Here is a 15,729-nt window from a genome sequence, read left to right as displayed (position 1 = left end):
TGTCTGCAAGAGTGGAAGCTCTCATCAAGGCTAAGAGTGGGCTAACACCATACTGAATTCCAACATTACCCGATAGAGGGCGCCACCAACTTATAAGTCATTTTGAGCTAGGTGTCCGGATACTTTTGATCACATACCCGTAGTGTATACGAATGTACTCTATAGGTTTGCTACTTTCCACTAACGAAGCGAAAGCGGGCTGGCCAAAGAACATTGCTACAGCCATTGGCATGTCACAAAAATGTTCCGTCATATAACAGTTCCACGTGTAAATAGTTAAAACATATTGTCATCAGGGGTGTTTGAACGCGAGACCTTTGATACCACGACCACGCACTCTACCAACTCACCACTCGAGATTTACAAAACTGTCACTCACAGATACGCTTTTCCTGTGCTCTGGTGTTACTTTTTATTAACATTTACGCCTGTTCCACTGGACGTCAGCACATAGCACGAACAAAATAGGTATTTTGATTGACACTCTATCGACATACACGTTTGGTACCGATCTGTGTGTCTGACATCTGGAGGTTTAGGTATTAGAAGATGCAACAAATCCACTAAAGAGACTGCCTACACTACGCTTGTACGGTATGGGATCCTTACCAGATAGGACTGACGGAGAACATCAAAAAAGTTCAAAGAATGGCAGCTCGTTATGTAGTATCGCGAAACAGGGTAGAGAGTGTTGCGGATATGATACGCTGGTTGGGGTGGCAATCGTTTCACGAAATTTCAGTCACCAACTTTCCCCGTCGAGTGCGAAAATATACTGTTGGCGCCTATGTACAAAGATGAGGATCGTAATAAAATAACAGAAAACAGATCTCTCACGGAAAGATTTCAGTATTCGTTCACCCCCGCGCTGCTCGAAAGTGTGACGCTTGAGAAATAGTCTGAAGGTCGATGAACCTTTCTGCCAGGCACTCAAGTGTGAATTGCAGAGCGGTCATCCAGATGTAGTTGCAGATGTCGGCAATATTCCTACGGACGGGCATTCGTTCAAACGATCCCAAAATTCGAGGGCTGAAAAGTCGGGCCCACTGACGTGTTACGGGATCGCGCGAGAGCGTCGGTCGAATCGTAGCTGCCGGCTTATCTTGGAGCGCAGGAGGTCAGTAGAAGCCAGCGCCAGCTGCGGCAGTCCTGTTGTGGCCAGCCGGACGAGTGTGGCACACAGCGCCGGCGCGGACACAGCTGACAGCCGCCCATGCCCGACGCGTCTGGAGAACCGCTCCCCGAGTCTGCTTCCGAGGCCAACCCGTCGAGGTAAGCACCCTGAACATCCACCTCTGGCTCAGCGCTTTAGTGTAATTTCGCGGCAGTCCCCACCACCCGTGGACGACATCTCCAGAGGCGCTAGCAGATAAACTACTGGCTATTCAAATTGCTACACAACGACGATGACGCGCTACAGACGCGAAATTTAACCGACAGGAAGAAGATGCTGTGATATGCAGATCATTAGCTTTTCAGGGCATTAACACAAGGCTGGCCCCGGTGGCGACACCTACAACGTGCTGACATGAGGAGAGTTTCCAACCGATTTCTCATAAACAGCAGTTGACCGGCGTTGCCTGGTGAAACGTTGTTGTGATGCCTCGTGTAAGGTGGAGAATTGCGCACCATCACCTTTCCGACTTTGATAAAGGTCGGATTGTAGCCTATCGCGATTGCGGTTTATCGCATCGCGACATTGCTGCTCGCGTTGGTCGTGATATGGATTCGGTGGGTTCAGGAGGGTAATACGGAACGCCGTGCTGGATCCCAACGGCCTCGTACCACTAGCAGTCAAGATGACAAGCGTCTTATCCGCATGGCTGTAACGGATAGTGCAGCCACGTCTCGGTCCCTGAGTCAACAGATGGGGACGTTTGCAAAGCAACAACCATCTGCACGAACAGTTTGACGACGTTTGCAGCAGCATGGACTATCAGCTCGAAGACCATGGCTGCAGTTACCCTCGACGCAGAATCACAGACAGGAGCGCCTGCGATGGCGTACTCGACGACGAACCTAGGTGCACGAACAGCAAAACGTCATTTTTTCGGATGAAAACAGGTTCTGTTTACAGCATCGTGATGGTCGCATCCGTGTTTGGCGACATCGCGGTGTACGCAAATTGGAAGCGTATATTCGTCATCGCCACACTGGCGTATCATCCGGCGTGATAGTATGGCGTGCCATTGGTTACACGTCTCGGTCATCTCTTGTTCGCATTACGGCACTTTTAACAGTGGAAGTTACATTTCAGATGTGTTAGGACCCGTGGCTCTACCCTTCATTCGGTCCCTGCGAAACCCTACACTCAGCAGGATAATGCACGACCGCATGTTGGAAGTCCTGTTCGGGCCTTTCTGGATACAGAAAATGTTCGACTGCTGCCCTGGCCAGCACATTCTCCAGATCTCTCACCAACTGAAAACGTCTTGTCAATGGTGGCCGAGTAATTGGCTCGTCATAATACGCCAGTCACTACTCTTGACGAACTGTGGTATCGTGTTGAAGCTGCATGGGCAGCTGTACCTGTACATGCCATCCATGCTCGTTTGACTCAATACCGAGGCGTATCAAGGCCGTTTTTACGGGTAGAGGTAGTTGTTCTGGGTACTGATTTCTCTGGGTATATGCACCTAAATTGCGTGAAAATGTAATCACATGTCAGTTCTAATATACTACACTCCTGGAAATTGAAATAAGAACACAGTGAATTCATTGTCCCAGGAAGGGGAAACTTTATTGACTCATTCCTGGGGTCAGATACATCACATGATCACACTGACAGAACCACAGGCACATTGACACAGGCAACAGAGCATGCACAATGTCGGCACTAGTACAGTGTATATCCACCTTTCGCAGCAATGCAGGCTTCTATTCTCCCATGGAGACGATCATAGAGATGCTGGATGTAGTCCTGTGGAACGGCTTGCCATGCCATTTCCACCTGGCGCCTCAGTTGGACCAGCGTTCGTGCTGGACGTGCAGACCGCGTGAGACGACGCTTCATCCAGCCCCAAACATGCTCAATGAGGGACAGATCCGGAGATCTTGCTGGCCAGGGTAGTTGACTTACACCTTCTAGAGCACGTTGGGTGGCACGGGATACATGCGGACGTGCATTGTCCTGTTGGAACAGCAAGTTCCCTTGCCGGTCTACGAATGGTAGAACGATGGGTTCGATGACGGTTTGGATGTACCGTGAACTACTCAGTGTCCCCTCGACGATCACCAGAGGTGTACGGCCAGTGTAGGAGATCGCTCCCCACACCATGATGCCGCGTGTTGGCCCTGTGTGCCTCGGTCGTATGCAGTCCTGATTGTGGCGCTCACCTGCACGGCGCCAAACACGCATACGACCATCATTGGCACCAAGGCAGAAGCGACTCTCATCGCTGAAGACGACACGTCTCCATTCGTCCCTCCATTCACGCCTGTCGCGACACCACTGGAGGCGGGCTGCACGATGTTGGGGCGTGAGCGGAAGACGGCCTAACGGTGTGCGGGACCGTAGCCCAGCTTCATGGAGACGGTTGCGAATGGTCCTCGCCGATACCCCAGGAGCAACAGTGTCCCTAATTTGCTGAGAAGTGGCGGTGCGGTCCCCTACGGCACTGCGTAGGATTCTACGGTCTCGGCGTGCATCCGTGCGTCGCTGCGGTCCGGTCCCAGGTCGACGGGCACGTGCACCTTCCGCCGACCACTGGCGACAACATCGATGTACTGTGGAGACCTCACGCCCCACGTGTTGAGCAATTCGGCGGTACGTCCACCCGGCCTCCCGCATGCCCACTATACGCCCTCGCTCAAAGTCCGTCAACTGCACATACGGTTCACGTCCACGCTGTCGCGGCATGCTACCAGTGTTAAAGACTGCGATGGAGCTCCGTATGCCACAGCAAACTGGCTGACACTGACGGCGGCAGTGCACAAATGCTGCGCAGCTAGCGCCATTCGACGGCCAACACCGCGGTTCCTTGTGTGTCCGCTGTGCCGTGCGTGTGATCATTGCTTGTACAGGCCTCTCGCAGTGTCCGAAGCAAGTATGGTGAGTCTGACACACTGGTGTCAAACTGTTCTTTTTTCCATTTCCAGGAGTGTATATTTGTCCAATGAATATCTGTTTATCAAATGCATTTCTTCTTGGTGTAGCAATTTTAATGGCCAGTAGTGTAATATGTCTGCTTCTATACGTGGTGTTCCAGGAAGTGTCGTATACAGCTTTAAGAAAAAAAAAGTACGGCACGAATTGCAGAAGACATTCCTCACATGCTGACGAAGAAATTGTGTTTTATGAACGTGTGTCTGAAACGCTTTGTTTCCATGTCATAACTTATTTTCTCCAACTCGTTAATCATGAAAACCACACAAGGACAGAATGTTACAATCGGAGGGAACATGCGTTCTTGATGACATCTGGTTACGATGTGCACCACCAGTGTTTTGTTTCACATGTCTCTGTTGCCATGCGACGTACGTCATTGCTTGTTTCCAGATAACATCAATCGTTCCAGCGATCAGTACCGCCGTTGCAAGCATACGGGTTACTGCGTAGAATTAATCACAGACTGACGTAGAGCTAATCACGGACTTGGCTCCTGTAATTGCACTGTACACAAATGCAGAGGTGACAGACGCCCATCTGATGTTCGGATTAGCTGACGGCAATGACGCTCGCCCTCAACGTTCGTACCGGGAGAGATTTCCGGGATTTAGGTCCCCCGATAGGTGAACGTTTGAAAACATTTATCGTCGTCGTCTTAGAGAACAAGGGGCATAAGAGCCTTATACTCGCAGCCGGTGGAGGCGTAGAAGGACGAGGACACCGCATCGGGTGGCAGCAATTTTTCATGCAGTTGACAACAGTACAAGACATGTAGCTGCAACACTGAATGTTGACTAAATGACTAACTGGCAAGTGTTGAACGAGTACCCGCTGTATCCGTACCTTTTACAGCGTGTGCTGGCAAAAGCAGATGATTTTCCTGCCAGATATTCTTCGGAGTAGTAGTAAGTTCCTATGGGACCAAACTGCTGAGGTCATCGATCCCTAGACTTGCACACTAATTAATCTAACTTAAAGTAACTTACGCTTAGGAGACAACACACACCCATGCCCGAGGGAGGACTCAAACCTCCGACGGAGGCAGCCGCGCGAACCGTGGCAAGGTGCCCAAGACCGTGCTGCAACGCCGCGTGGCTGTACTCTTCTGAGAATGGTTTATTCTATAAAGGGTCAACCGTAATTTCAGTGCAAAGGATGCTGTTCACAGATGAGACGTCGTTTCAACGAAATTAGATTACAAATTTTCACAGTCGGAATGCATGGGCACACGTCATCCCTCATGCAAGTGTTGAAGCAAGTCATCAATAGAGATTTTCTGTCAGTGTTTGGGCTGGCATTGTTGGTGACTGGCAAGGTCTCACTTTGTTCCACCCAGGCTCAACAAACAAAGTTACCATGATTGCGTAGAGAATGTTCTACTTCCAGAATGAGATTTTCACTCTGCAGCGGAGTGTGCGCTGATATGAAACTTCCTGGCAGATTAAAACTGTGTGCCCGACCGAGACTCCAACTCGGGACCTTTGCCTTTCGCGGGCAAGTGCTCTACCATCTGAGCTACCGAAGCACGACTCACGCCCGGTACTCACAGCTTTACTTCTGCCAGTATCCGTCTCCTACCTTCCAAACTTTACAGAAGCTCTCAGGAGAGCTTCGAGAGCTTCTGTAAAGTTTGGAAGGTAGGAGACGGATACTGGCAGAAGTAAAGCTGTGAGTACCGGGCGTGAGTCGTGCTTCGGTAGCTCAGATGGTAGAGCACTTGCCCGCGAAAAGCAAAGGTCCCGAGTTCGAGTCTCGGTCGGGCACACAGTTTTAATCTGCCAGGAAGTTTCAATGTTCTACTTGATCTGTTAGCATCTACATCTACATCTACATTTATACTCCGAAAGCCACCCAACGGTGTGTGGCGGAGGGCACTTTACGTGTCACTGTCATTACCTCCCTTTTCTGTTCCAGTCGCGTATGGTTCACGGGAAGAACGACTGTCTGAAAGCCACCGTGCGCGCTCGAATCTCTCTAATTTTACATTCGTGATCCCCTCGGGAGGTATAAGTAGGGGGAAGCAATATATTCGATACCTCATCCAGAAACGCCCCCTCTCGAAACCTGGCGACCAAGCTACACCGCGATGCAGAGCGCCTCTCTTGCAGAGTCTGCCACTTCAGTTTACTAAACATCTCCGTAACGCTATCACGCTTACCAAATAACCCTGTGACGAAACGCGCCGCTCTTCTTTGGATCTTCTCTATCTCCTCCGTCAACCCGATCTTGTACGGATCCCACACTGATGAGCAATACTCAAGTATAGGTCGAACGAATGTTTTGTAAGCCACCTCCTTTGTTGATGGACTACATTTTCTAAGGACTCTCCCAATGAATCTCAACCTGGTGCCCGCCTTACCAACAATTAATTTTATATGATCATTCCACTTCAAATCGTTCCGCACGCATACTCACAGATATTTTACAGAAGTAACTGCTACCAGTGTTTGTTCCGCTATCATATAATAATGCAATAAAGGATCCTTCTTTCTATGTATTCGCAATACATTGCATTTGTCTATGTTAAGGGTTAGTTGCCACTCCCTGCACCAAGTGCCTATCCGCTGCAGATCTTCCTGCATTTCGCTTCAATTTTCTAATGCTGCAACTTCTCTGTATACTACAGCATCATCCGCGAAAAGTCGCATGGAACTTCCGACATTATCTACTAAGTCATTTATATATATTGTGAAAAGCAATTGTCCCATAACACTCCCCTGTGGCACGCCAGAGGTTACTTTAACGTCTGTAGAGGTCTCTCTATTGATAACAACATGCTGTGTTCTGTTTGCTAAAAACTCTTCAATCCAGCCACACAGCTAGTCTGATATTCCGTAGGCTCTTACTTTGTTTATCAGGCGACAGTGCGGAACTGTATCAAACGCCTTCCGGAAATCAACGAAAATAGCATCTACGTGCGAGCCTGTATCTAATATTTTCTGGGTCTCATGAACAAATAAAGCGAGTTGGGTCTCACACGATCGCTGTTTCCGGAATCCATGTTGATTCCTACAGAGTAGATTCTGGGTTTCCAAAAACGACATGATACTCGAGCAAAAAACATGTTCTAAAATTCTACAACAGATCGACGTCAGAGATATAGGTCTAAAGTTTTGCGCATCTGCTCGACGACCCTTCTTGAAGACTGGGACTGCCTGTGCTCTTTTCCAATCATTTGGAACCTTCCGTTCCTCTAGAGACTTGCGGTACACGGCTGTTAGAAGGGGGGCAAGTTCTTTCGCGTACTCTGTGTAGAATCGAATTGGTATCCCGTCAGGTCCAGTGGACTTTCCTCTGTTGAGTGATTCCAGTTGCTTTTCTATTTCTTTGACAGTTATTTCGATGTCAGCCATTTTTTCGTTTGTGCGAGGATTTAGAGAAGGAACTGCATTGTGGTCTTCCTCTGTGAAACGGCTTTGGAAAAGAGGTGTTTAATATTTCAGCTTTACGCGTGTCATCCTCTGTTTCAATGCCATCATCATCCCGGAGTGTTTGGATATGCTGTTTCGAGCCACTTACTGATTTAACGTAAGACCAGAACTTCCTAGGATTTTCTGTCAAGTCGGTACATAGAATTTTACTGTCGAATTCACAGAACGCTTCACGCATAGCTCTCCTTACGCTAACTTTGACATCGTTTAGGTTCTGTCTGTCTGAGAGGTTTTGGCTGCGTTTAAACTTGGAGTGAATCTCTCTTTGCTTTCGCAGTAGTTTTCTAACTTTGTTGTTGAACCACGGTGGGTTTTTCCCGTTCCTGACAGTTTTACTCGGCACGTACCTGTCTAAAACGCACTTTACAATTGCCTTAAACTTTTTCCATAAACACTCAGCATTGTCAGTGTCGGAACAGAAATTTTCGTTTTGATCTGTTAGGTAGTCTGAAATCTGCCTTCTATTACTCTTGCTAAACAGATAAACCTTCCTCCCTTTTTTTATATTCCTATTAACTTCCATATTCAGGGATGCTGCAACGGCCTTACGATCACTGATTCCCTGTTCTGCACATACAGAGTCGAAAAGTTCGGGTCTGTTTGTTATCAGTAGGTCCAAGATGTTATCTCCACGAGCCGGTCATTTGTTTAATTGCTCGAGGTATTTTTCGGATAGTGCACTCAGTATAGTGTCACTCGATGCTCTGTCCCTACCACCCAATCTAAACATCTGAGATTTGCCTTTAGCTGTGCGACAAAACATATACTTCGTGCGTGATGGGGCACCTCCTCACTTTAGTGTTAATGACCGTTGGCTTCTAAATAATAGACTCGGCGACAGATGGATAGGCAGAGATGAACCAGTTGCCTGGCATCCACGCTCTGCATACCTAAACCCACTCGACTTTTATGTGTGGCGGCGTTTGAAAGCTCTTGTGTTTGGAACCCCAGTACAAGGTGTTCACTCAGAGTTTGCATTCCCCTATTATGGAAGGCTGCGAATCCATGCGCAGTACTCCAGGTATACATAAGGACATCCAAGATTCACTACGGCGGTGAGTTGACGCATGTATCAATGCTCAGTAACTTCGAAGGTGTACTAGTTATGTCACCTGAGTAACAAATCCATCAGGTACACTTCGACACTACCAAAGCTGAGCAAGTCGATTGTTAGAAGTGGAAAAGAGAAGAAACACCCGCAGCTAAACCCAAGATCAAGCATACCTCATTTACTGACGGACAGAGATCGCCGAGCATTGCAGAAAGTTTGTAAAAACCGAACGAGTGCGAATAGGACTCGCGCTCTAAGAGTTCCGTACGAACATAAAAAATTTGGGATTAATTTTCATAGACCTAGAAAAAGCGTATGATATTGTTCCAAGAAAATTACTTTGGAGAGCACTACATGTGGCAAACATAAACCCTTCCTTGATTAAAATAATACAACATATCTACAGGGTGTTACAAAAAGGTACAGCCAAACTTTCAGGAAACATTCCTCACACACAAATAAAGAAAATATGTTATGTGGACATGTGTCCGGAAACGCTTACTTTCCATGTTAGAGCTCATTTTATTACTTCTCTTCAAATCACATTAATCATGGAATGGAAAAACACAGCTACAGAACGTACCAGCGTGACTTCAAACACTTGGTTACAGGAAATGTTCAAAATGTCCTCCGTTAGCGAGGATACATGCATCCACCCTCCGTCGCATGGAATCCCTGATGCGCTGATACAGCCCTGGAGAATGGCGTATTGTATCACAGCCGTCCACAATAGGAGCACGAAGAGTCTCTACATTTGGTACCGGGGCTGCGTAGACAAGAGCTTTCAAATGCCCCCATAAATGAAAGTCAAGAGGGTTGAGGTCAGGAGAACGTGGAGGCCATGGAATTGGTCCGTCTCTACCAATCCATCGGTCACCGCATCTGTTGTTGAGAAGCGTACGAACACTTCGACTGAGATGTGCAGGAGCTCCATCGTGCGTGAACAACATGTTGTGTCGTACTTATAAAGGCACATGTCAACACAAGCACCGAATTGAACATTTCCGTCCTTCAATTGGGCCAACTGGCGGTGAATCGAGGAAGTGCAGTACATACTAACGAAACTAAAATGAGCTCTGACATGGAAATTAAGCGTTTCCGGACACATGCCCACACAACATCTTTTCTTTATTTGTGTGTGAGGAATGTTTCCTGAAAGTTTGGCCGTACCTTTTTGTAACACGCTGTAGATGCCAACAATAATTTAGTGCGTCTCAATGGCTTGGTGCAGGTCTTTCTACTGAACGCCACTCTGGCGACATCCGTGTCTTACCGTGGAATAGTTTAAGAAGGAATCTGAACCACCTGTTGCTTCTGGTTGACTCCACACATCGTTGAGAGGTGAAGGCTAGGTGAAAAAGAGGACAGAAAAAAAAATCTGTGATGCTACCGAGATTCGTTCCCGCGCCCTCTAGCTTTACAGGTTCGCGCATTGCCATTTTTTTCACATTGTTCGTCAGTGCTCTCGGTATTTGGTCTAGGGGGACGTCACACGACACCGCTCCATCGTTGAATACTTCACCTACTTTTCTTTACTACAAAGAGCGGCCAGCCCTCTGACCGAACACGCTAAGCTACCGCGCCGACGTCCGCTAGAACCCGAGGCCCAACATGTATACAGGGTGGTCCATTGATCGTGACCGGGCCAAATATCTCACGAAATAAGCGTCAAAAGAAAAAACTACAGAGAACGAAACTTGTCTGGCTTGAAGGGGGAAACCAGATGGCGCTATGGTTGGCCCGCTAGATGGCGCTGCCATAGGTCAAACGGATATCAACTGCGTTTTTTTAAATAGGAAACGCGATTTTTATTATATATTCGTGTAGTACGTAAAGAAATATGATTTTTTTTAGTTGGACCACATTTTTCGATTTGTGAGAGATGGCGTTGAAATAGTTACAAACATATGGCTCAAAAATTTAGACGAACAGTTGGTAACAGGTAGGTTTTTTAAATTAAAATACAGAACCTACGTACCTACGTAGTTCGAACATTTTATTTCGGTTGTTCCAATGTGATACATATAATTTGTGATCTCATCATTTCTGAGAACGCATGCTGTTACAGCGTAATTACCTCTGAATACCACATTAATGCAATAAATCCTCAAAATGATGTCCGTCAACCTCAATGCATTTGGCAATACGTGTCACATCATTCCTCTCTACAGCGAATAGTTCGCCTTCCGCAATGTTCGCATACGCATTGACTATGCGCTGACACATGTTGTCAGGCGTTGTTGGTGGATCACTATAGCAAATATCCTTCAACTTTCCCCACAGAAAGAAATCTGAGGACGTCAGATCCGGTGAACGTGCGGGCCATGCTTCGCCGACCATTCCACCTGTCATGAAATATGCTATTCCATACCGCTTCAACCGCACGCGAGCTATGTGCCGGACATCCATCATTTTGGAAGTACATCGCCATTCTGTCATGCAGTGAAACATCTTGTAGTAACATCAGTAGAACATTACGTAGAAAATCGGCATACATGGCACCATTTAGATTGCCATCAATAAAATAGGGGCCAATTATCTTTCCTCACATAATGCCACACTATACATTAACCGACCAAGGTCGCTGATGTTCCACTTGTCTCAGCCATTGTGGATTTTTCGTTGCCCAATAGTGCATATTATGCCGGTTTACGTTACCGCTGTTGGTGAATGACACTTCGTCGCTAAATAGAACGCGTGCAAAAAATCTCGCATCGTCCCGTAATTTCTCTTGTGCCCAGTGGCAGAACTGTACATGACGTTCAAAGTCGTCGCCATGCAACTCCTGGTGCATATATATATGGTACGGGTGCAATCGATGTTGATGCAGCATTCTCAACACCGACGTGTTTGAGATTTCCGATTTTCGCGCAATTTGTCTGCTACTGATGTGCGGATTAGCCGCCACAGCAGCTAAAACACCTACTAGGGCATCATCATTTGTTGCAGGTCGTGGTTGACGTTTCACATGTGGCTCAACACTTCCTGTTTCCTTAAATAAAGTAACCGGACACTTGGATGATGTCGTCCAAGATACGGAGCAGCGTATATACCACACGCTTGTTGGGCAATTTGATCATAATAGCCATACATAAAAACGATATCGACCTTTTACGCAATTGGTAAACAGTCCATTTTAACACGGCTAATGTATCACGAAGCAAATACCTACCGTCCGCCCTGGCGTAATGTTACGTGACATCACCTACTTATCCGTTTGTGACTATTACTGCGTCATCTATCACAAAGCGAAAAAGTGATCTAGTTAAAACATTCATACTTCTTTACCTACTACACGAATATGAAATAAAAATGGGGGTTCATATTTTAAAAAAACGACGTTGATTTCCGTTTTACCTATGGCAGCGCGATCTAGCGGGCCAACCATAGCGCCATCTGGTTTTCCCCTTCAAGCTAGACGAGTTTTGTTCTTCGTAGTTTTTTTGTTTGATGCTTATTTCGTGAGATATTTCGCCCGATTACTATCAAAGGACCATCCTGTATGCAAGATGAAAGCCAAAAGTAACGGGAATTGGGCTGTGGTGGGGTGGGAGAGTTGGGGGAACCCATTGTTAGACCAGGTGTCCGTTACGGTCACGCCACCTGAATCAGTGTGCGAAGTTGTGTTGCTGTGAGTGCATGGATTCGCCCGGGAGAGATTTTTTTTTTTAGTAAAACAACTTTTTCTATTTCGGCGGAAACTTGATGGCAGATTTTCGAGAGCAACGTGCTGCTGTGAAATTATATATCCTGTTGGGTAAATCGGCTGTGGAAACTACTGTAATGCTTAAGGCTGCTTATTGGGATGCTGCCCTAAGTAAAACCAGAGTCTACGAGTGGTTTTCACGTTTTAAAAATGGAGAAATATGAACTGAAGACCAATCACGTTCAGGACGCCCCTGAACGTCAAGAAGCGACGAAATCGTCGACAAAACCAATGTCCTCGTTTGTGAAGACCATCGTCTAGCCATTGATCAACGCTGTGAATGTCTGGAACATCATGGAGTTCAATTCAGAGGATTTTATCCGAAGATTTATACATGAGAAGAGTTGCAGCCAAATTTGTCCTCGCATTCCCACAGATGAGCAATGGGAGCATCGACTTCAGGTATGTTTTCAGCTTCAAAATCAGCTCAAAGAGACCCTGACATTTTTTTCAAGCTAATTACTGATGATGAATCTTGGTGCTATGGATACGGCGCCAAAACGAAGCAGCAATCAAGCTAGTGTAAGACACGTAGCTCTCCTCGTCCCAAAAAAGCTTGCCAAGTGAAGTCAAACATCAAGGCAATGCTCATTTGTTTCTTCGATTGCAGAGGTGCTGTGCACGGAGTTCGTAGTTCGTCCCCCCCCCCCCCCCCCGGATCAAACTATCAATCAAGAGTTCTAGTTGGAGGTTTTGAAAAGATTGAGGGAGAGTATTCGGAAGAAAGGGGCATACTATTGGCGGGTAGACGACTGGTTGTTCCATCATGACAACTGGCCGGCCTGCACCACCCTCTCTGTAAAGCAGTTGTTTGACCAAAAACGGCATGACACCGATTGTCCACACCCCCTACTCACCGGATGATTTCTTATTGCTCCTCAGACTCAAAAGGGATATAAAAGGAAAGCGTTTTGCCACTGTGTGGAGGAGGTGAAACGAAGATCGCTGGAAGGCATAAAGAACATCCCAACAAGTGAATTTAAAAACTGTTTTGAACAATGCAAGGAACGTCGGAAGAAGTGCGTTGTGGTCAATGGAGAATACTTTGAAGATGATCAAAATTTGGTGTAAAAATATCAATAAATAAAGACGTTATAACGAATTTCCCGTTTTTTGGTTCACCCCTCGTAGATAGTTCAGCTTTAGCTTTGATGAACGAGTTTGCGAGTGCCGAGCTATGTGGCATATATGGCTGCTGCATCTTTCGACTGCGTTGGCTTGGAAGTTTAAATTCTGTATGCCCCTAGGGGACCGTAGACCTTAGTACCTCACACAAATTTCAACTTGATACCTACAACCGTTGCTAAGTAAAAGAGGTCTTAACAGACGAACAGACAGACAGACAATAAAAGTGAATAAAATATTTATTTGATATAACTACAAATCAAGAAGTTTGGGATTGTTTCCTTTTCTTATACTGCGAAACCATCCTAGTTGCCCAACTTCACGATTCTATGTCAACGGGAAGAAGACCAAAGATTCTCATATTGTGTTATCGATTATCAAAATATGGCTCAATCTTTTGGTTGCGTTGACTTACATTCTGACACCGCCTAAGGACCGTAGACCTTAGTATGTGACATAAATTTCAACTTGATATATCAAACTATTCCTGAAAAAATAGGATCTTAACTGTAGGACAGAGAGACAGACAGACAAGGTGATCCTATGCGGGTCCCACTTTTACTGAATAAGGTACGGAACGGTACAAATCGCACAAATCAGCAGAAAGAATCATTCACGCATTCCAAAGCGCTACCAGTAGTTAATCTAGCACAATGACTGTGCACAGGGAAACAAAGAATGGGGTACAATGATGTGGAGTAATGAATCACGCTATACCCTGTGGCAAACCGATGGAAGGGTTTGGGTTTGGTGAATATTTTGAGAACGTTACCCGCCATCATTTGTAGTGGCAGCAGTGAAGTACAGAGGGGATGGTGTTTTCGTGGTTATGGTCCGATCCCCAAAATGCTCTTAAGAAAATGCTAGATGTGAAAGGATAAGAACACATCTTACTGCTACTATTACAGGAATAACTGGGAGAGGATAACGGTTTGTATTAACACGACAGTGCATCCTGTCATAAAGCAGCATCTGTGACCACAGTAGCATCTCTGAAATAAGCTAGCCTACTTGGAGTCCCAACTTGAACCAAACGGAACACTTTTTCGGAGGACTTAGAGCGTCGCCTTCGCTCCAGACCTCAGGGTGAACCATCACTACCTTCTCTGGTTGCGGTTCCTGAGAAAGAGCGGGATACTATGCCTGCAAAGACATTCAGGTACCTCTTTGAAAGTATCCCCAACAGATTCAAGCATTCATAATGGCAACGGCTGTACGCGCCCATATTAAAGCCCACTAATAGTTGTCCGGATACTTTCAAAGTTTTAGAACGGTTCACTACCGTATTTACCCTGCTCGTTGCCTTTCCATAAAAGCTTTCCCGGTATATGATGGCTTCGTCAGTAACATGTATATGTTACAATCACATACACAATCGTTTTTCATCAAAACTGACAACTGCCGCGGAACCGTAGACTTTCACACCCTCGTTCAGGTGTGCTCATTAGTTCGACAGCTGTCTGTACGACCGATTACGGAAGACTGTTGTGGAACAAGTATTAAGATGTAGAAAGAAGAGATAAAGAGGCTGAATATTAATAAAACAAACTGCTGGGACGAATTCCTTAATGCAAATGGAGAAAAAAAAGGGTCCTATGGATATGTGTCCGCAAATGCACCCTTGCCACGGTAGACGGCGCTGACAAATGAAAGTTTCTATAACCACGCGCCGTGCCTGCAGCCCACACATGACGTTTATTAATATTGATGATGCCAGTAATAGTGAGCTTGCTTCGTCGGTAAAGTGGACTGACGACAGAAATCCCATAATTGTGATGGTCTGATGCAAAAACCATCGACAAAATTCTTCTCGTAGAGGGAAATACGCTACTGATAATCCTTCCACTCGTTGTCGTGCAGGATATACGTAAGCCTACTTTGAATTGCACCATGTTGACGAGCCACTTGCCTGAAGCTAGTACTACGGTTCTTGTACAACCCGCTCTTCAAAATCTGGGTGTACGCACAGTCCACCACCTCCCAGCACATTCCTCTGTCTGAAAGGGCCCAAGATCACACAAACGCCCAAAAAGGGCTTCAAATGTCGTTTTGAGTGGTTAGTGTCTGTGATGATACTTATTTTAGTGCAGCCGTGCTGCCTCTCGACCTTTTCCATATGATAGGCCGCTCACAAATACCATCTCGGCTTGTTCCCGACATGAATATCGGACATTCTGCTGCTTACAGTACTCTGCGTCAATCGCACAGCCTCCAACACGCAAGGAACACGTGGTCGGAGAAACTTCCATTCGTCAGAGCCATCTATCGTGGCAACGATGCATTTCTGGAATCAATACAGACTTCAGTG

General features: G+C 46.4%; 2 protein-coding genes across 2 annotated transcripts in view; one reads left to right on the top strand and one right to left on the bottom strand.

Annotated features, from left to right (window-relative positions):
- Window positions 1-15,729, bottom strand: part of LOC126283409 (3 beta-hydroxysteroid dehydrogenase/Delta 5-->4-isomerase type 1) — a 264,780-nt gene that overhangs the window by 180,996 nt on the left and 68,055 nt on the right. The gene's annotated exons all lie outside the window — the stretch shown is intronic.
- Window positions 1,151-15,729, top strand: part of LOC126283383 (protoheme IX farnesyltransferase, mitochondrial-like) — a 255,557-nt gene continuing 240,978 nt past the window's right edge. The window contains exon 1 of the mRNA XM_049982268.1: window positions 1,151-1,272. The gene's annotated coding sequence lies outside the window, so the exon portion shown is untranslated. The remainder of the gene's footprint in view (window positions 1,273-15,729) is intronic.

This window comes from Schistocerca gregaria, chromosome 1, assembly GCF_023897955.1.
Source record: "Schistocerca gregaria isolate iqSchGreg1 chromosome 1, iqSchGreg1.2, whole genome shotgun sequence".
Classification (NCBI taxonomy): domain Eukaryota; kingdom Metazoa; phylum Arthropoda; class Insecta; order Orthoptera; family Acrididae; genus Schistocerca; species Schistocerca gregaria.
The sequence above is the reverse complement of the archived record's forward strand: the minus strand, read 5'-3'. Positions and strand labels throughout refer to the sequence as shown.